Below are 22,996 nucleotides of genomic sequence, written 5' to 3' on the forward strand. Positions count from 1 at the left end.
CAACACATAACTTGCCATAGAAGGAGCCATGCATGTTTGAAGAAGAAGACAGTAGGAAAACAGAAATTCAGAGGGCCGAGCATCTCCGAAATCCCAACCTGTTCTCCATTACTGAATAACAAGTATCATCTACTTCATGTTCTTTTAATATTTGCAAACAAAAATCCTTTTATTATTAAACTCCTGACTAAGAGTTATAGGATAACCATAGCTTGCTTCAAGCCAGCAATCTCCGTGAGATCGACCCTTACTCACGTAAGGTATTACTTGGACGACCCAGTGCACTTGCTGGTTAGTTGTGCGGAATTGCAAAAGTGTGATTGCAATTTCGTGCACCACCATTCATCTCTTTTTTTACACTCACTCATGCATTTTCTTTCTAATTCACACACATATGCATTCTTTATTTAGCATTATCATTATCATTATCATTTCTTTTTTTTCTTTTTCTCTTTTTTTTCAAAAGTATATATGCCAAAATTTCTCTTTTCTTTTATCACCAAAGAGGGATGCATATGTTTTGAGTAATAGATGCATAAGTGTTTACCCATTTTTCTAAATTTTCACAATGAATACCCATAATAAACTCATTACCAAAGTTTCTCCACAAATTCCCCCCACACTTGAGTAACACACACTTCTCAACCTAAGCTAATCAAAGATACAATTCATGGACAAAAATATTTTTTCACTTAGGGCAAATGATGTGCTTAATATTAGAACAAAAGGAGAATTAAAAGGCTCAAAAGTGGGTTACAAAGGTAAATGTAAGGGTTGGCCATATGGGTTCGCAAAAATGGCCTCAATCATACTAAATGCATTTAAAACATCAGATATAGGACATAAATATTCAAGCAAATCTAAGATCACAATCATAAAGAAGTATAGCACACAAGAATAAAATTTGTGGTTGAAAATGTGCAAACACACAATTGAAGCTCAAATCTCACTTGGTGTTTTGTTCTAGCTCTTTTCTATGTTTCATAAAAATACTTCAAGCAAGTTGAAAAATAAGTTTTCGAATTTAATCAATGGAATGCCCTAAAAGAGATTTCTTGAAAATTCCTTTGTTGTTTTCTACCAAACTTATTTCTTATTCAAGGCAACATGCAAACACTTACTACTATAAAACTATAAGCAAACTAAGGTATATATATGTATATAAAAGCAAACTAAGAAAAGTGAAACGCAATGAAATATTCACAACTATTTAAAAAAGACGTAATAACTAAGAACTAGAAATTAATGCAAAGTGTTCCGAAAGAAAGATTTACGCCCCAAAGTTGTGGATCCTCCCCCACACTTAAACATTGCATGGTCCTCCGTGCATGCACATAATCTGGGGGTGAAGAGATGTGAGGCTCCGCCTTCAGCTGGTGGGCACTGGGGCTCGGGTTGCTGTAGAAAATAAATAAACAAGAATTGAGGAAGTGGTCTTAAAAATGTGATATGATAAAAGACAATGTGTTCATTCTAAGCGTGCATGGTTTAGAAAACACACATTGGTCGGGTAAAAATAGTAACCACATAATCAAAAGAAATAGTACGTGTTCCTCAATTAATTAGCCTAGGTTGCAAATAAAGAATAAGTAAGAGATAAGGCACAAACAAACCTAGGTAACCGCAACTAAAGTGAATTGAATATATGAGATATTGGATATTGAAATTGTGTAAGTAAAAATGTAAAATTGATATAGAAGCACAATAAACAATAACCAACCCAATAATGAAAAGAAAACTCCTTATTCATCTTGAAACATAGTGAAATAGCCACAAGGTAAAGGTACTTGTTGCAAAAAGTGACAAGTTTGATAGGAATCAAGTTGATTCACTCAAACAAATGCAAAGCATTAATAAGAAACAAGTACCGGTCATGTGATGAATTTGATATAAAGGTCATGATAAACAAGTAATTCAATTCAATTCACTAAAGTAAAAGTGCACAATTCATGATTAAGTTACAACAAGGATATAGTCTAATGCATATGGGAGCTACAACATATGAATCAAACTCAAAATGCATTGAGGCAATTAAACAAAGACTTGATGCTTAGTGCACATATTCATAAAAAATTAAACCAAAATTTAAAACAAGAAGCAACCCAATCAACATCAAGCAAACACTTGCATCTTATTTAATTAACAAATAACTAAACCAAATGTCTGGGTTAGCTACCAGATTTGTCGGGTTCTGGCAAAGTAACCGACACGTGAGCTCACGCCCAGTAGGATAGACATTCATCATATGCATATGTGTGCTTTGTTTGCTATGCCTTAATTGGGAATGTCTAATTGATTATATTCTGCTAATTGTTGTAATTGTTACTTGAACTACTTGTTTTCTACCTGTGCTTGTATTGTCTGTTAATTTTTCTATGCGAATCATTGGAGATGTAGGTAAGGAGGAAATATGGACAGGTTAAAGTTTAAGCTAGGTTTAGAATTCCCTAGAAGACCACCCTTTTTATGATTTTTGTTTAGTAATTTAAGCTTTATAATTTGAGAGTCCGCATTCTAGGATTGCCTCTGGCATTCCCATGACCTTATATATTATGTGCGTGGCACCTTTACCATGCTGAGAACCTCCGGTTCTCATCCCATACTATGTTGTTATTTTCAGATGCAGGACGAGCGGCACCTCGGTAGGCGTCTGAAGTTTCTGCGGCGAAGTGGTTTACTTTGGGATCCCTTTTTATTACTTTGATGTATATATATGTATAGTGTTCCGAGGGTTACCTGAAACTGTAGGTCGATCTCGGACGAGATCTGCGATGGTGGTCGGTGCTGTTGTGTTCAACTTGTTGGACTTGGTGGTGCTGCTGATCCTTCGTCACCGAAGGGTGGTGGTACCTGCAAGAGACTCGGATGCTTAAGTTAGCACGTGCTTTAGGCAGGTTTTTAGTAGAATTAGAGTATGAGTTACACCTGGGTGCTCCAGTGTATTTATAGTAGTGTGGGGTGCCCTTTGAGATAAGATAAGTTAGTTATCTTATCTTACCTTTTTAAGGGAACCGCCTTATCTTTCTAGGCTTTACCACCTTCAGAATGGGCAATGTCTCTTCGTTTGGGCCTGATTGGGCCTCTTATGGCGATTTGGCCAAACTCTTTTAAAGGAGAGGTCGGAGTGACCCAACCTGAAGAGGTCAGTCGCTTCGTCTTTAATCATCCCAGGTCACATAGCTTGACCCAGGGTATGAACAGTGCCCCTGCTTGAGCTCGACCTTTCTAAGGTCATGTCCGTAGATTTCGACCCTTTGAGGAAGTTGAGCTCGAGCATCTTTGCCTTGGGTTATAACTCCTGCTGGGACTTGAATGCTGAGCATTTTCTTTCTTTTTCCTCTTTAACTGCAACGCGCGTTTGCGCTTTTCTTGGGAACGTGTGAGGTTTTTAAAGCCCATTAACTCCTTTTTGCCGTTTCCCTATTCTCTTTTCATTTTGAATTTCACAAAAGACTTTGCTTTCAGTTTTTCCTCCTCCGTTCTCTCTGTTACCTACTGAGGTGTCTCGTCTGATCACGCTTTGAAGCCATCTTATCTTTCGAGAGTCTCCATTTGTTGCTCCTGTTCACGCGACCCTCACTGTCTCCTCTGTAGGTTGGTTTTTCTTCTTTTTTACTTTTGGCAAATGTTCTTTTCAGCATGCTTTTCACTTTGTCGTGTATTTTTGTAACCTTTTGACTTTTGCCTAAGTCTTTTTCCCTGAAATGTTTGAGTCTTTCTGCAGAAGATTACATCTTTGTGGCTGATCGTGTGCTGTGACTTTCCTTTTGTTGCTCATCCTTGCTAAAATACGTGCTTTCTGGTGATCTTGCTTAGGGTTTTTGTTGTCGCTATTTCTGTCTCTTTACACGTTTGTATCCCCCTGATCAAAGTTCTGGCTTTTGCGGATTTGTTGGTAGATTGTAGCTTTGAGAAACTGTTTGTAGCTTTGATGATAAAACTGTTGATAGGAAAGGTTGTAATTTTGATGATATTTGTTGGTAATGATAATTTTCTTGCTATTTTGTATGAAGTGTTGTTGCCAGAGAAGAGAGATGTTTTAGGGCATAGATTGTCGATTTCCTTTTCCGGGCTCTTACCTTGCTACTGCCTCTAAAGGGTGCCCCTGGGCTTTAGTGTGAGTCATGGGGTTTCCCTTTTACTGCCATATCTCTCATTTGACTTTTTGCTGTTATTTGTCCAAGTTGTTTTCATTTTTGCCCGAGTTGTTTGGTAGTAACCTAATTTTTCTTTTTCTTACTGTAGGAATAGTTGACCTATGTCCTCTCACAAAAATATTGTTGAGATGTCTACTAAGATCCGAGATGGCATGTCTGATTGGCTAGACTCCATTGTTTTGATGTGTGTTACTGTGGCTGACCCCGAGTACTGTGTGTGGCTTAGGAGGCATCATAGGATTTGTAGTAATAGGGACCAGGAGAAAAACTATGAATTGGTATCACCTGACCCTGAGGAGAGGGTTAGCTTTCCTCCTTTGACTCAAGGGGAGCGGCCCTTTTTCTATTGTTATGACTACTTCTTTAGTCAATTGAATATCACCATTCCTTTTACCCCCTTTTGAGACCGAGCTATTGTGGTCCTGCAATGTTGCTCCTTCTCAGCTCCACCCGAACTCATGGGGTTTCATCAAAATCTTCCAATTGTTGTGCCAAGAATTGGATATCCGACCTACCCAAACTCTCTTCCTTTATCTTTTTGTATTGACGAAGCCTAGGGTAGCTAAGAAGAAGGTTTCCTGGATTTCTTTCCGAGCTGCCCAAGGAAAGAAAGTTTTCTCCATGTATGATGAGTCCTTTAGGGACTTTAAGAACTATTATTTCAAAGACCGGGCTATTGAGGGTGTACATCCTTTCTTTTTGGATGAGAACAATGAGCCCGCTTTCCCTTTATGCTGGCAAAAGAATGTAGTAGTTTCGAGGTACTCTTGGGAAAGTCTGGATGACGTCGAGTAGGCCTTTGTGCATGTGTTAGAGGAAAATTGGGGAGAACCTCCCCATCTTGACACGAAGAAGTTTTTAGGAGATCTTTCCCTTCTTCGAGATGAATTGGGTAGTTTCCAACTTCTTTTTAGTTTTTCTTTGTTTGTTTGTTTGTTTGTTTGTTTGTCAATCTACTTCTTTATTTTCTTTGCAACTTGACTTTGCTGCTTTCCTTTTTCAGAAATGGTGAAGTTTACAAATTGCATGAAGGCCTATCGCCGAGCCAAAAAGGCGACTGCTGCTCAAAACATTTCGGCGAAGGGTTCTGGAGAGGGATCATCTCAAGTTCCTCCAAAAAAGCCGACCTCAGACACTTCTGGTCCAAGGAAGGTTATTCCCATTCCATAGGTTCGCGTGGTTTCGCTTGACCCTCTCCAGCCAACCTCTGGTGCTACCTCTTCTCCTACTGCTGGCCCTTCTCCAGAAAAGTAGAAGACTGTTAATCCTTATGACTTGAACACCCCTGATTTTAATGTCGTAGGGTTTATGGATAACCAGATTGCTCCTTATGGCCAACTTTCCATGGATGATGTGTCCATCCTTCATCATTTGGACTTCATCACCAGCAAAAGTATTCGAATGGCCCATATGGATGCGGCTTTGTTCCGTACAGTCCAAGATTCTCCAGTCCATGCAACAAAAGCCTTTATGAAAGATGCCAATTCCGAATTTAATAGGATCATTGGCCTTAAGGACGAGCTTGACGCTAAGGTAGCTAAGCTGGAGATCAACCTGGAGAAGGAGAAATCCCGAGCTACGACTGCAGAGGCTGCCGCAAACCATGCTAAGGAGTCAAGGCAAAATACAAGGAGAGCTATACTCGTACTTATGGTGAGTTGCTGGAGACCAGAGAGAGGCTTGAGTCTGCCCACACTGATTATGCTGAGCTCTAGGGCCATCTAGTTTGTAGGGTGACCGATGCCTATGAGAACTTGAAAGGCTAGGTCCGAGTTCCTACCCCCGAGCTCGACCTGACTCTTTTTAGTTTGGACAATGTTGTGGAATATGGTAAGATCGTTCCTGCCTCAGATGATGATGAAGAGGAAGGTCATCCCCCTATGCCGCCAGTCAAAGCTTCTGCTGCCACGATTTCTTCCATCCCTGGAGGTGAGGTCGGCTATCCTGAGTTTGACCCTGACGTCCAAATTCTAAATCGGCATGGTGGGACTGTCGATGCGACCCTTTGAAGACCATTCCTCCCTCTACGACTCAGGATGTTGCTGTTGAGGAGACTTTAGACCCTTTGTGATTTTCTTATGTATGTGTACAACCTGGTCTGTGGGCTTTTTGAACTCTAGTTTTTGTAACTTTTATATTGTTGGTTCTTTTGTTGACATTTAGTTGCTTCTATGCAACTTTATCTTGAAACATAAAGTACCCTTAAACTTTGAGGCTGCCGCTTAGGTGGCCTTTTTGAGTCTTTAAATGTTGTTATTTTGCTGGATGTGTTGCTCATGCTTTTACACCCTTTGTAGATCTTTGTAGAGTGTTGGTCTTATCCGACCTCTTCACTTTCTGCTTGGTCGAGGTGATCCTTGGAGCTAACTTGTCCAACAACTTTTTTATTGTTCTCGTAGAACCTTTTTAGTTAGTCTGAACAATTTTGATAGCCTTGTCGTGAAGTTGTGGCTTTTTGCGCGAAGCTGTGTGCCTTTTAGCGCACGCTTTTTGTTGGTCGGACTTCTCTTGTTGATCCTTCTTAAGTTATTTTTAGTAATCCATTTTTAATCAGACCTCGTCAGGCCTCTTTTTATGGATTACTTTTGATAACTTTGTTACTTTGACTGATTTGGTCCGACTTCGTCTTGTCGGTCTTTCTTAAGTTATTTTTAGTAATCCATTTTTAATCAGACCTCGTTAGGCCTCTTTTTATGGATTATTTTTTTCTAACTTTGTAGCTTTGATTGATTTAGTCCGAATTCTTCTTGTCGGTCCTTCTTAAGTTATTTTTAATAATCCATTTTTAATCAGACCTTGTCAGGCCTCTTTTTATGGATTACTTTTGATAACTTTGTTACTTTGACTGATTTGGTCCGACTTCGTCTTGTCGGTCTTTCTTAAGTTATTTTTAGTAATCCATTTTTAATCAGACCTCGTTAGGCCTCTTTTTATGGATTATTTTTTTCTAACTTTGTAGCTTTGATTGATTTAGTCCGAATTCTTCTTGTCGGTCCTTCTTAAGTTATTTTTAATAATCCATTTTTAATCAGACCTTGTCAGGCCTCTTCTTATGGATTGCTTTCTATAACTTCTTGCATTAATCTATTTTTATCATTTTCATCTTGCCGATTTCTTTGTACTCGGGTGGTGAATTTGGTTTTCACCTTGCCAAGCTTGTTGTAATCGGGCGATGAATTCTTGCGCTCATATTAATGCGTCTTGGTAGGAAACTTTTTACAAAATATGAAAAACTTTATTCAAATAGAAAATAGGCATATAGACAAGAACATATACATGTGAGTGCCTGCCCTTCTAAGTCGGGCAATTTTGTAGATCCTGGCTTGGCACCTCATTAAAAAACCTTTTCAGGAAAAAGAGTGCACCTTGGCCTAAGATCTTTATTACCTTCTAACTATAGTACCTTCTTAGGTTGCAGACATGCAATGACCTTGGTAGCTCTTGCCCCTCGAGGTCGGACACCTTGTAGTAGTCTTTTCCAGTACCTCTACAACTCGGTAAGGTCATTTCCAGTTAGCTGCTAGCTTTCCTTCTCCTGGTCGACCTGCTCCGATGTCATTTCGGATTAGGATGAGATCATTGTTGGCAAAACATTGCTGGACTACTTTTTGATTGTATCTTGAGGCTATTCAACATTTCAATGCTTCTTCTCTAATCTGAGCTCTTTCTCAGACTTCTGGAAGTAGGTCGAGTTATTCCCTTTGAATTTAGGAGTTGCCCTCTTCGTTATAGAGGATCATTCTGAGGGATCCTTCTTCGATCTCTATTGGGATCATTGCCTCCATTCCGTAAGCCAGTCAGAAGGGTGATTCTTCTGTGGTAATGTGTGGAGTTGTCCGATATGCCCATAGGACTTGTGGGAGCTCTTCAGCCCAAGCTCCCTTTGCGCCTTGTAGTCTTCGTTTTAGCCCAGCTAGTATGACTTTTTTGGCAGCTTCTGCCTGTCTGTTGGCTTGTGGGTGTTCTACGGATGTGAATTGGTGCTTTATTTTTAAGTCGGCTACTAAGTTCCTGAAATCGGTGTCAGTGAATTGGGTGCCATTATCTGTGGTGATGGAGTAAGGGACCCCGAATCTTGTAATAATGTTCCTGTACAAAAATTTTCGACTTCTTTGAGCGGTGGCATTAGCTAGGGGCTCTGCCTCAATCCATTTTGTAAAATAGTCTACCCCTACAATGAGGAATTTGACTTGCCCCGATCCTTGAGGAAAGGGTCCGATGAGGTCGAGCCCCCATTTTATGAACGGCTAGGGTGAAGTCACACTGATGAGCTCTTCTGGTTGAGCAATGTGGAAGTTAGCATGTTTCTGACATGGTGGACATGTATTGACGAACTCTGTTACTTCCTTTTGTAAGGTTGGCTAGAAGAATCCAGCTCGAATCACTTTTTTGGAGAGAACTCGTGCCCCGAGATAGTTCCCACACATACCACTGTGTATTTCCTCTAGAACTTCCTTTGTGTTGGAGGTTGGCACACATTTTAGGAAGGGTGTGAAAATTTCTCTCCTATATAGGATGTTGCCTACTATGGTGTAGTATTGTGCTTCTCGTACTAGCTTTTTTGCCTCCTTCTTGTATGCAGGGAGTGTCTCTGACTTGAGATAGTTGATTATGGGGGTCATCCATCCTTGATCCTGACCTGATATGGTTAGGACTTTTTCCTCCTCAGAGATTGATGGGTTTTGCAGTGTTTCTTGAATGAGACTTCTGTTGTTGCCCTCTGGTTTGGTGCTGGCTAGTTTTGATAGTGCGTAAGCTCGAGCATTCTATTCCCGAGGTATATGTTGGTCCTCACATTCCCCAAATTGTCCGAGCTGTTCTTTGGTTTTGTCTAGGTATTTTTTCATGGTAGGGTCCCTAGCTTGGTAGCTCCCTTCTATTTGCGAGGTAACTACTTGTGAATCGCTGAAGATGGTAACTACCTCCTTAGCCAGCCTCAAACCAGCTAGTAATGCCTCGCATTCAGCCTGATTATTTGAAGCAGGGAACTCGAGCTTTAAAAAGAGTTTGATTTGGGTTCCCTGATCGCTTTATATTATCACACCTGTTCACTTCCAGTTTTGTTTGAAGAGTCGTCCACGCAGAGCTTCCATTTTGTAGGTATTCCCAGGGTGTCAGTGTACTCGGTAATGAAGTCAGCCAGATACTGTGATTTGATGGCTGTCCAGGGTTCATATTGAAGGTCAAATTTGGATAACTCGACTGCCCACTGTAGGATTCTACCAGTTAAATCTGTGTTCTGTAGGATGCTTTTCATTGGCTGGTTAGTCCGAACCTTGATAGCGTGAGTTTGAAAATACGGGCGAAGTCATCGAGAAGTAAGTATGAGTGCGTAGGCAAACTTTTCTATCTTTTGATAGTTTAGTTCGGCCCCTTGTGGAGCTTTACTAATGAAGTAGATGGGTTGTTGTCCGCTTTCGTCTTCTCTGACTAGTGCTGAGGCTATTGCCTGACTTCCTACTACGAGGTATAATATGAGTGCTTTTCCTTCCCGTGGTCGGGTAAGAATGGGTGGTTGCCCCAAGAATTTTTTGAAATCTTGGAAGGCTTGCTCGCACTCCGCTGTCCACTCAAACCTCTTTTCCTTCCTTAATGTGGCGTAAAAGGGGAGGGATCTTATGAATGATTCGGCTAGAAACCTGGACAGGGCTGCCAGTCTTCTGTTGAGCTGTTGTACCTCGTTGATGCAGGTCAAACTTTTCATGTTGAGTATGGCCCATCATTTATCTTGGTTTGCCTAAATTCCCCTTTGTGTGAGCATGAAGCCCAAGAATTTGCCAGCTTCAACCGCAAAGGTGCACTTTGCGGGATTAAGTCGCATACCATGCTTTCTTATGGTGTCGAACACTTTGGTGAAGTCAGACAGTAATGATTCCTCACTTGGTGTTTTTACCAGCATATCGTCTACATAAACCTCAATTAGTTTCCCAATATGGCTGGCGAAAACTTTGTTCATCAATCTTTGGTAGGTAGCTCCTACATTTTTGAGCCCGAATGGCATGGCGATATAGCAGTAATTCGCCTTTAGAGTTAGGACTGAAGTCTTTTCTTGGTTCGGTGGATACATCGGGATTTGATTGTAACCCGAATAAGCATCCATGAAGGAGAGGTATTTGTATCCGGAAGAGGCATCCACTAGAGTATCCATACTTGGGAGTGGGTAGGGATCTTTTGGACAGGCTTTATTGATGTCGGTGTAGTCAGTGCACATCCGCCACTTCCTATTTGACTTTTTTGCCAAGACAACGTTGGCTAGCCATAGTGGGTACTTGACATCTCTTATGAATCCTGCCTCCAGTAAGGCTTGTACCTGCTCCTCCACAGCTTGGGACCTTTCCGGTCCAAGCTTCCTATGCTTCTACTGCACGGGTCGAGATCCTGGGTATACTGCCAGTTTGTGGCACATTAGTTTGGGGTCTATGCCCGGCATGTCTGCGACCTTCCATGCAAAGAGGTCGGAATTATCCTTTTGGAACTATCAGAAGTTCCTTTAAGTCTCTCTTTAGGGTTGCCCCGATATTTATTGTCTTGTCCCGGGCATCGCCAATCTGGACTTATTCAGTTTCGCCTTCAGGTTGTGGACGAAGATCCTCACAAACTCAAACTCCCCTGAGTTCGATAGTGTTGATTTCTTCTCCTTTGGAGTTGCCTTTAAGATTCAGACTTTCATTGTAACAGCGCCGTGCAATCTTCAGGTCACCTTTTATGGTGGCGATCCCTTTTGGAGTTGGGAACTTCATACACAGGTGTGGGGTGGAGACCACTGCGGTGAGCTGATTCAGTGTTGTCCATCCTATTAGGGCGTTAGAAGCTGAGCTCACATCGGCTACGATGTAGTCTATGTTTAATGTCCTTGGCTGAGTTCCTTTCCCAAAGATGGTGTGTAGCGAGATGTATCCTTGTGGTTGGAATGGAGTGTCTCCCAATCCGAACAAGCTGTACGGGTATGCTCTAAGCTCTTTATCATGTAAGCTGAGTTTGTCGAAGGCAGATTTAAACAAGATATCCGCGGAGCTTCCTTGTTCTACCAGCGTATGGTGGAAATTAGCATTAGCCAACATAATAGTAATGACGAGATAAGCCTCAATATAGTCCCTGAAGTTGCACTCGAGCCTTATAGTAGTCCCTGAACTTAAAAGTTCCTCAAAGTGATCCCCAAACTTGCACTCCAAGACTCAAAGTTGTCCTTTCGGCAATTTCTGGACACCTGGCGCAACCGAAAAGCTGAGCTGGCAACCTTCGTGTCATGTGGGCCTTACAACAGCTAGCTGATGTAGCAGAGTAAACTCTCTCGCATTAATTTGGTCCCTCAGTTGAAGTTAAAACCCTAATCCCCCAATTTGAAGGCAACAGTGCTCACTCTGTTCTCTTCTCCTTGGTTCTGTGTTCTTGTCTTATCCATCTTTGAAGCCCGACGGTTATGGCAAGCACGAGCAATGCAGCTGAGAGCTCGAACAACCCACGATCATTTAGAAGCATCATGAGGAGAATGAACAGAAATAGAGAAGCTCGTTTGTCAGAATGGTGTGCCTGCGGGTCGAGACTGATGCTGCGGTGGTCAGAGACGGATTCTAATCCAGGGAGACCGTTCCTGGGTTGCCCAAACTATAATGTAAGTATTATTGTTGTTGATTGCTGTATTTATGGATATAAATTTTGCTAATTGAATTTTCTTGGATGTGCAAACTATGGGTAAGAAATGGTGTGGATTCTTTTTATGGGTTGATAAAGTTTTGGAAGATGTCAAGCCATGTGATGATAGAACAAGACATTCAGTTGATAATGAAGAATGGAAGATGAAGATTGCTTGGAAATTTGGTAAATTAGAAGGTGAAATTAGGGTTCTAAAAATGGGGGGAATTTTGATGTTTGTGTTCATGCTGCTGATTGTAGTTGGTGTTCTTGTATTAAAGCTGGATAGATAGCAGGGTCAACTGTATCTAGCAAAAAACAAATGACATGCATGTTATATGCATATGTTGTTCATGTACTTGTTCCTGTCCTTTTGTTTGAAAGAAATGCAAATTAAAGTGTTTGATTATATGCATACTTCTGTTCCTGGACTTTTTTTCAATGAAATGGAAATGGACAGGATTTGAATTACTCTTAAGTCTGTAACAGAGGATAAAATATAAACAAAAGGCTGACAAAACTCAATTCAATAAAGTCATAATTCATATTGGTAATGTTTGATTCAAAAAAGGCATTATAGAGCCAAAACACCAAGTATATCAACGTTTTTAACATATTGACCTGATAAAATTCAAATACTAAAATCTCCAACACTAGGACAACGTTTAAGGCATTGTAAACAACTTCAGCAAAATAGATACAAAAAACAACCTTCTTTCCCTAAACATAATCATCCTAATCTTCATTTTTTTGTGTCTGGGTGCCTTGAATCCAAGGTTGGGCACAAACTTCATGAAGTTTGCAAGTCTTGTAGTAGTCCCCTATGTTGCACCTTGCATAGGGTTAGGTGGGGGATTCCTTGCTGTATGACTACTTCCTGGTGGGGTAGCAGCAGGTGGGGTGGTTGCTGGTGGATTACTACTCCCTGAAGCTGTTTTTTCATAATACTTGGCTAACTTTCTTTTTAGAGGGAGCTTTGACGGCCTAACAGGTGAGGGTATAAACTATCAGCGAAAACATGAAAGATAGTTAGTAAACTAGGTAAGGATGTGAATATGATAAATTTAAAATCATATAAGTTTGTGAACATGTTGAGAGTCATCATGTGCTTCTAAGGGTGGTTCACTTTGGTCAAGATTGATTTTGGTTGGGGCTTGTGGGACAGGGACAGCAGAGTTGGCCTGACCTTCACCACCATTAGCAACAGTGGGCTGTGCAGCGGCAGCCTCTGCAGCTGCAACAGCCTCTTCAGAAGTAGCTCTCTTTGGACAACTCCTTTTGGTGTGTCCTGCTTCGCCACAACGACGACATCAACCTTTTTTATATATTCTTTTCATCTTGGTCTTCAACTTCTTACTCCCACTTGGCTCCTCATCTGCATCTTTTCTTTTTTTCCTTAAGTGGTCTGGGCTTGTTTCTAAATTTTGGTGCTTGTGGTCTGTTATATGGTGACTTTTCCCATAGTTTTTGACCTGGAATTGGATTGATATGGAAGGCATATGTGTTATTATATGCTTCCATGGTCAACCACTGATGACAAAACTCCTCCGGTCTTTTACCAGCTCTTGCCAGTGCAGCACACGCATGCACACATGGCATCCCTAAACAACATTCACACAACAACGAAGATAACAACAGTAAGCCTACAACAAAGGTTGATAATGATAATAAGACTAAAACAATGAATTTAAAAAAACATTACCACTTAATTGCCAGAAACTGCATGTGCAGAGCCTCTTTCCCATGTCCACAACCATGTTGGTCGGCCAGCCATGAACTTTGAACTTCTCATAATCAGCATCACCAGACCACATCGGGACCCAACTTTTTTATTCCTTCTGTATCTTTTCTAACCTGCTGCGCTGTATAGGAGGTAGAACTCCAGTATTCGAATTCAGCTTCACCTTGTTCCTAGCTATCGACCTCATTGCATACATTCTGACTTCTTCCAAGAGTGTGATAATAGGCTTAACTCTAGCATCTTTGATCTTGGAGTTGAAGACTTCACATGCATTGTTGCAGATGTTGTCTATTTTAGGTGCATTACTGAAGAATCCCCGGCTCCAAGAGTCTCTAGGCCACTTGTTCAAATACTCCCAGGCTTCCTTATTAACCATTTCAATATTTTTGATGATATCAAGGAAGCCATCTTGGCTAGTACACCTTGTACAATCCCATAGTAGCCCTCTAAGCTGGAGATCCTTCTATTGCTTATTGAAGTTCTTCCACAAATGCCAAACACAGAATCTGTGATGGACATCTGGAAAAACCTCCTTAACTGCATTTATAAGGCCCTGTTTTAGATACCAAAGAAGGGGTCAGATAGTTGTTTTCGGGCATCAAAATAGTCCCTACACTTGTATAAGTGACATTAACCTAGTCCCTAGATTTATGTAAGTGACATCAAACTAGTCCCTACACTTATGTAAGTGACATCAGACTAGTCCCTAAATAGCACTGCTACATACAAACAGAACATTATGCAGCATGTAATCAGTCTAGGATTAATTCAGTATATTTAGACAGCACCCCAGTGTATAAACATCATATAGGTAACTAATAAGTAACAATAGATTGACACTAAATAAGTAAGAACTATTAAGTCACAACCAGTGTATAAACATCATTTTAAGTCACAATAGATGAATTCAGCATATATAGACAGCAGCCCAGTGTATAAACATCATGTTGAAACACACCCAATAGGTAACTAATAAGTAACAATAGATTGACGCTAAATAAGTAAGAACTATTAAGTCACAACCAGTGTATAAACATCATTTTAAGTCACAATAGATTAATTCAGCATATATAATCAGCAGCCCAGTGTATAAACATCATTTTAAGTTACAACCAATAAAGACAACAAATATTGCATACCTGCTACATATCTGAGATAAAACACGGCTTGTTCTTCTTATAATTCCCCAGGTCTTGATGAAGTAATTCCAAGAACCATCTCCAGTTTTCGGTGTTCTCAACAGGGATAATTGCATAGGCAATCACATATATATGGTTGTTTGCATCTTGGCCAATAGCAGACAATATCTGACCACCATGCCAGGTCTTCAGAAAAGCTCAATCCAACCCTATGAGGGGTCTACAACCAGCCAGAAATCCTTTTTTACATCCCTCCAAACAAAACATATATCTTCTAAAAAATTGGATCATCATCAGGGTTGGGCTGAGGTATAACCCCAACTGTGACAGTGGATCCTAGATTGCTCTTCAGCAGTGTCAACCCATAATCCCTCACCATGTCATATTGGGCAGCTGCATCACCGTACACAACAGATCTAGCATCACCTAAAGCCCTGGTCAGTGAAGACTTGTTTAGTTCCAGATCACATTTAGTCTTAAAATATTGTGCAGCCTCGGAGTGTCTCAGATTTGGATATTTTCTTAGCTTCTTCACCAATTTACAGGCTAGCCACTTCCTATTAGCTAGTCTGTTTTTGGTATTTCTTGCACAGGTGTGGTCATCATTGAACGTCTTGATCTGCCAGCAATTGTTCTCAGTATTATTAGAAGCATACACAAGCCAGCCACAACTCTCTTCCTTACATACAGCTCTCATCCTCACGTTATCGTTCTTCTTAAACCAAATCCTTCTACCCTCTTGTATACAATATTCACGCACAGCCTCCTTGAACTCCATCTTTGTAGTGAAGTTCATTCCAACCTCAAGCCTAAGCTCTCCAAACCTCCCTTCTTCTCTAAACGCAGGGAAGATGTCATCTGAATCAACTTCCTCCAATTCATCCTCCGAGTTTGGAGGAGTCTTCATTTCTTTTGAGTGCCATGAGTCTCCACCATCAGAATCATTATAAACATCATCCTGCACATCATGATAAGGAGCAACTGATGATCCAAACTTAGAAATCAATCCAAAAATGATTTCATCATCCTCAGAATCTGAGTCTGCACAAACAGGACCATCATCTTCAACCATAACAACCTTCTTTTCTTTTGTAAGTTTCTTCTCTGGCCTACTTCTCAATTTCACATTAGTGTTTGTTGCTGATCTATCCAGAGGCAAGTCTTCTTCACTGGACACCTCTTCACTACCAGGCCTATATGCTTCATCCTCTGCACTATCATCACTGTCATGGCTGTCTGAGGATTCCTCTGAACTTAACAAAGCAACAAAGGCTGTCTTGGCTACTTTCCCTTACCAATTATTTTTGCATTATTTCCAGTAGCAGCAGCTATTGTCAGTGGCCTCCTTCCACATGCTGCTGCTATTTTTGTATTCTTACAGACTCTCTTTGGTTTAGCCTTATTGGTTTCTTTCCCTTTGGACCAAGGTTTCAGAATTGCAGTGGGTTGGGGCATTTCTTTTGTGGGATTTTGGGCTTGCTTTTACTGGGTTGGGCCATTGTTTTTTGTGGTGGATTGGGCTTAGGTCCAAGACTTGTAGCGGGTTGGGAGGAAATTTTTTCTGGCATGTTTCGGTTACCAGCAGAAAATAAAGTAGGTGACTCCTTTGGTTTTGTGGATTCAGTAGCATTCTTTGGTTCAGAAGTTGGAGTGCATGGTGGTGGGTTTTGGGGTGGGAAAAATGGTTGGTATCAGCATCAACTCCTTGCCTTTAGATGCCATTGGTTCTGCTTCCTCAATATACACAGGTTCAGAAACCCCATGTTCGTAGTACACATGAATAACCCCATTGTTCTGCTGAGCCAGGTAACACATCTCCATGAGCTCCTTATAATCTATTATTGCTCTTAAACCAGTTTGCAAAGGCCTATTAGGCACCAACCACCAAGTTTGGCTAACCTTGTCATACCCAATCTTCTTGTGATAGTCTCGGACGAAAAATACATCCAATGTGTCTGTATAAATGTCTGGCAACTCACAAATCTCTCCACTGAGGTAAGACATACTTCCATCAGCCTCTGTCATAAATGACCCTCCATGGTGAAATATGATGGTAATCAACGGATCACCCATCTGCAATTTAAGAAAAAAGGGTTCATTGATCAGAGTCATTATCCTGAAACACATTAACAATTTGAAAACTCCACAACTAACTGCAGTAAACCCTAACACACAAAGAACAACGTTCCATATCATCAAAACACAAGAAACACTCTCAGTCTATAATTTTGTTGGCCAAACCACTAACAAACCTAGTAACTGATCAAACCCTAGCACATAGCCCAAAACAGAGGCTTTCATAGCCACAGATTACATTCGAAAGAAACGGCCTAAACTTTGGTGAATGTTAAATTAACAACAACATCAAAACACAGAGAAAGCGCAAATTTTTTTCATTTTCGGCTTACCTGTGTAAGAGAAACTAGCCTTCCCAACTCTGTGTATGAAGGAGATGACAATAGCGATGCTCCAGGGCCAGAGTTTTCGACTGAAATCGGTGCGGTTAATGCAATCGCACATGCACCATTGGTGACTGTCTCGGAGAAGAAGAAGCCTTACTCTTTGTTGTGTTTGATTTGTGTTTTGAGGAGGGAGATCATATGTTAGAGTTACGTTGAGGGAAGGAGGCTTTTAGCATGAAACGAAGTCGTTTCATCTCATTTTGGTGCCACAGCCTAAACAACGTCATTTCAGTAAGGCCCACGTCTCACGACGGCTGCCAGCTCAACTTTTTGGTTGCGCCAGGTGTCCAGAAATTGCCAGAAGGACAACTTTGAGTCCTGGAGTGCAAGTTCGGGGATGACTTTGAGGAACTTTGAAGTTCAGGGACTATGAGGCTTGAGTGCAACTTCAGGGACTACATTGAGGCTTATCTCTAGTAATGACTATAGGATCATCATGTCCCGGGATGATGCCTGTTGCGTCTTCTTGGGTAAAGGTAATAGTAGGGAGGCCAGAGGACCTCTCCCCTTTTCCGATGTGATATACTTCTTTAAGGTGTCTTTTGCGAGATGATTTAGAGATCTCGCCTCCTGCGAATCCTCCATTTATCATATGAACATGCCTCTCTGGAGTGTGAGATGGTCGTTCAGCTCGTCTGATCTCTTCGTCCCTTCTTCTTTTTCTTGGTTCACCCCTTCTTCTCTATGACATTCTTTAGATCAAAACATTCGTTAGTAGGATGTCCGTAGATTCGGTGGTACTCACAGTACTCTATCCGATTTCCTCCTCCTTTTTTTTTACTTTTGATTGGGCGAGGTGGTGGGATCTTCTCAGTGTTGCATATTTCTCGGTAAACATCCACAAGAGACACTCGAATAGGGGTGTAACTGTGGTATTTTCTAGGCTTCTCACTGGGTTGATCTTCTTTTTTTTAGACTCCTTATCCTTGTCTCGAGAGGGATGGGAGAATCCAGATTTTGAGGTTTCTCCTAGCCGAGAATTTTCCTCCATTTTGATATACTTTTCTGCCCGTTCTTGTACCTCGTTCAGAGATGTTGGATGCTTTTTTTATATGGAGTAACTAAAAGGTCTTTCTCGTAGGCCATTGATGAGACCCATGATAGCGGCTTCTATTGGCAGACTTTGTCTGTCCAGACATGCTTTGTTGAATATTTCGATGTAGTTGCGAAGACTCTCCCGATCTCCTTGTTTGATCCCTAATAGGCTCGGGGCGTGTTTGGATTTGTCCTTCTGGATGGAGAATCTAGCAATAAATTTTTTGGTTAAGTCATTAAAACTTGTGATGGATCTAGGAGGCAGACTGTCGAACCACTTAATTGCTGTCTTTGTTAGGGTAATCAGGAAGGCTTTGCATCGAATAGCGTCCGAGGCATTAGTGAGATACATTCTGCTTTTGAAATTGCTGAGATGATGGCTTGGATCGGAGGTACTATCGTATAGGGTCATGTCGGGATCCTTAAAATCGTTTGGAACTTTAGTTTTCATGATCTCTTTGGTGAAAGGATCATGATCCTTGTGGGAGTTGTCATCGTGACTGGACTGAATAGTTTTGGTTTTAAGGTCGGCTTCGAGTTTTAGGAGCTTGTCCTCTAACTCTCAGCATCTAGTTTCTCTCTGGAGGTTTCTTTTAGCTTCGCGCTAGTGTTCGACCTCCTGTTCGAGCTGTTTGAGACGATTCTGTTGTTCTCGGAGGGCATCTAAGATTTCTGTATTCCGAGAATACTTGTCTCCATTTGGTTGAGGTGTGTCCTTTGGTGTGATGTCCACGTTCTTATGCGGTGTTCTGTTTTCCAAATCAGAATTGTGGTCATTGTCAAGGTTGTCTGCCATAATAATGGAATGACTTCCCGGTTCTCTGGCAACGGCGCCAATATTCAGAGGGTTACCTGAAACTATAGGTCGATCTCAGACGAGATCTGCGATGGTGGTCGGTGCTGTCGTGTCCGACTTGTTGGACTTGGTGGTGCTGCTGATCCTTCGTCACTGGAGGGTGGTGGTACTTGCAAGAGACTCTGATGCTTAAGTTAGCACGTATTTTAGGCAGGTTTTTAGTAGAATCAGAGTATGAGTTATACCTAGGTGCTCCAGTATATTTATAGTAGTGTGGGGTGCCCTTTGAGATAAGATAAGTTAGTTATCTTATCTTACCTTTTTAAGGGATCCGCCTTATCTTTCTAGGCTTTGTCGCCTTCAGAATGGGCTGTGTCCCATCATTTGGCCTGCTTGGGCCTCATATGGCGATTTGGCCGAACACTTTTAAAGGAAAGGTCGGGGCGACCTAACCCAAAGAGGTCGGTCGCTTTGTCTTTAATCAGCCCGGGTCACATAGCTCGACCCAGGGTATGAACATATAGTTTCTCCTCTTGTATGTAAGAATACTTTGTTTATGAACCTCTTAGAGGTTTTATTGAGAACTAGGGTTTTGAACATGTTCTTTTGGGTTATTATTATGTATATATATGTACGTATATGTTCTCCGGCCAGCCTTGGCTTTGCGGGCTGAGTTAGGAGCTTGTTATTTTGTATTATTGACCTTCTACTCGTGTCATCTGTATATATTTGTTATTGAGCTTTAGTTTTCTTCTCACGCAAGTAACCACATTTTCTGAGAGTTGCGCTTTTTGATTTTGTGATTTTGTTTTACCTATTTTTTAAGGCCCCTAGCATACTATCTCTTTTTCATGATTATTATTATATATATTTTACTTTTAGAGGTCGTAATACCTTGCCACCTCAACTTTATGGCTTAAGCATAAGACTCTGTGTAGTAGGGTGTTACACTCCCAACAGAAAGGATGCAAATGAGTGTGCCTACACACATGTGGGTGCATGCGCACAGGATGCACAAATAGGGGTTGGTGTGCATATGCACAGAAGCACAGGCACAAGGTGCAAAAACTGGGTTGCGCACACGCACAGGGACGTGCGAGCGCTCCCAACAGGGGCAGTGCAGGTGAGTGTGCATACGCATAGAATGATGCGTATGCACAGGACGCAAAATTTGGTGATTGTGTGCGTATGCACAAGGGTGTGCACACACACAGTGCCCTGTTTTTCCAAAAAAAAAAATTCTTAATTTCTAAGGCACTTAAGCCTTATCTTAACACAAGTTCAACCCCAAACATTCAAAACTTCACAAATTATGATCCATACCAAAATCAACCTACTAAACTCAAAATTAAACTAATTCTAAGCTAGCTAAAACAAACAAAAATACAATTAAGGCAAATTATAAATAAAGAGAAGGGTTGGAACAATGTTACTATGGTGGGTTGTCTCCCACCTAGAAACTCTTGTTGGACTTTTTGAAGAGACTCTTGTTAGGGTGGCTTATGTTTCCACTCCTCTTTAAATCTCCATCCAAGCTTGCATTTTATAGGTCCTCTGGGATCCCGTATTCTAGGTGTCCGCTCACCTTCTTGTTGATTTTTATGCTTCAAGTTGGATGGATAAACTATCAAATTACCCTTAAAGCAACCCAACATTCTCCGGAAACCACTCAATTGTGCTTCACACCATGCTTGAATCCCAAAGCTTGAATTGGCTTTCTTGAAGAACCTTGGATTTACCTGGCAACCAGCACTCCTTTCTCCACCGTGTAACACTCCAAGTAGGACTTTGAGTTGGTAATTTATCTCCAAGATAGCATATTGATGTGGGCCAATGAAATTCATCGGTGAAATTGCCACCCACTCAATATGCTCCTTGAATGGAGTTACTCTTGTAGATTCCACCTCTTGGTTGTCAACTTCTTGAATGGAGTTACGTCATACTTTGGGGGTTGTGTAAAGTCCATATCAACCTCTTCTTCAAATCTAAAAGGGTAAAGTTTATCAAGATCATTGAGGAGATTGACCAAGGTGGACAAAAAATCATCAATGATGGAATCCACATCTTGATCAATCTCCCTCAATTCTCCCTTTATCTCCTCCGGTGCAAATGCTCTATTTTCTCCCTCTTGTTTCACTTCATGCTCTAAGTCTTCTTCTTTCTCTTGTGGCTCCATGCTCTCCTCTTCACTATAATCTTTAGTTGACCCTCTACATTCCTCAAGAGAAATGCCTTTATCGAATGAGCGTAGTAGGACCAAGTGGTTCACCACTTCGGCTTTGGTAGCCATGAATTGCCCTTATGTTCTTCGAAATCCTTCTTGCTCTTGGAGAAAGACTTGAAGGTCTTGATGGTCTTAGGCCAAGGGTGGAAAAACTTCACATTGGGGTGAAAAATGAGGTTCATGGTTTGGGAAAAAGGTTGTATATGTGGGAGGTGACTCATGTTGGTAAGTGTTTGGAGGTGGTATGTAAGAAGGTGGATAGTATTAGCGGTGTGGTGTTTGAAAATATGGTGATTGAGGATTATGTCAGGGGTATGGGTTATAGGCATATGGTGGTAAAAGTGCATAATCAAAGTAAAATCCACCATATCCTTGGTTTGGGTATGCATATTGGGGAGGGTTTTGCTCATTGTGACATGGAGAAGGTTTCTCCTTCCAAAATTGATGTTCCAATGCATGATGCAATCCAAAATTGAAGTTATCAAGCCCTACAAAATGATCACAACCATACTCCAATCCAAGAGCGTGATAACTCATAGAGAAAATTGAAAATAAAAACTAAAGACATCAATTATCAAAAGAAACAAATTCCTACTTAATAGCAAAAACAAATAAACAACCCAAAAAGTATCTATTCACACTATTCACAACAACCAAAATTTTAACACTCATTGCACCTAGTTCCCCGGCAACGGCACTAAAAATTTGGTGAGTGGGATTTGCGCCGGTTTAGAATTTCTCAAAAACAAGAATCACTTCGTCGGTAGGATAGTCCAAACCGGCAATTAAATCCCATCAATCAAAGTTTAGTTTTCAAATTAAAATAGTCAAGAGTAATTAAACCTCGGGTCGTCTTTCCTAGAAACTAGTGACAATAAGCACACAATTTTGGTTGTGAGAATCAAGGGGTTTCAGTGATTGAAGTAAACAATTAAAGAAATAAAAGAACACTCAAAATTGCAATTAATAAACTAATAATGGAATAAAAGAACGATGTTTGTAATATAGACAAGGAATGCTTTAAAATGATGGAAATGTGGTTCAAAACATAAATGGAACATTGACTTGGGATGAGTTATGGAATTCTTCCTTGCCATAACCACAACTATGATAATTATGATGGATTAATCTCACCTACTCAACCTTTAACATCGAAGAATAAGTCAAGCGAGCATAATTGTTATTAATCCACAAATTCTAGCTAACTTACAAATTACCTTAGTAAAAAGCTAGCATTAGTGGAAACAATAACAACTAACAATCCAAGAATTAACACTAAATGTCGGACATTATGACTCTAGTATTCCATAAACTCATTCCCTCAAGCCAAGGGGTGAAAATCTACCCCATAATCAAAATTCGAATTTCATCAAACACATGGAGGGCATAATAATAAAACATGGCAAAATTGGAAAATTACTTAATACTATGAACAACCAATGATCAAAAGCAACAAATGAAACTGAATAAATATATAATAACCATCAAACATTAAATTCATCAATTAAAAACTCAAAATTGAAAAACTATATATATTGACAAAGGAAATTAAAATAAAAAAGTATAGAACAAATAGTGTAATAAAAGAGAAAATTAAGAAATACTTACAATAGAAACAAGCTAGGATCCAATATCGAAATTTGGAATTGAAAACTTGTAGATAAACCCTAATTACATCCTAAGAAATTTGAGAGAAAACCTAAACTAGACTACCCTAAAACTATTTGTTCCGAGGTAACATGAAACAAAGAGGTCGATCTCGGATGAGATCTTCTGGTGTGATCGGAGCTGCCGTGTCCAACTTGTTGGA

The sequence above is a fragment of the Arachis hypogaea genome, chromosome 3, assembly GCF_003086295.3.
Source record: "Arachis hypogaea cultivar Tifrunner chromosome 3, arahy.Tifrunner.gnm2.J5K5, whole genome shotgun sequence".
Taxonomy (NCBI): domain Eukaryota; kingdom Viridiplantae; phylum Streptophyta; class Magnoliopsida; order Fabales; family Fabaceae; genus Arachis; species Arachis hypogaea.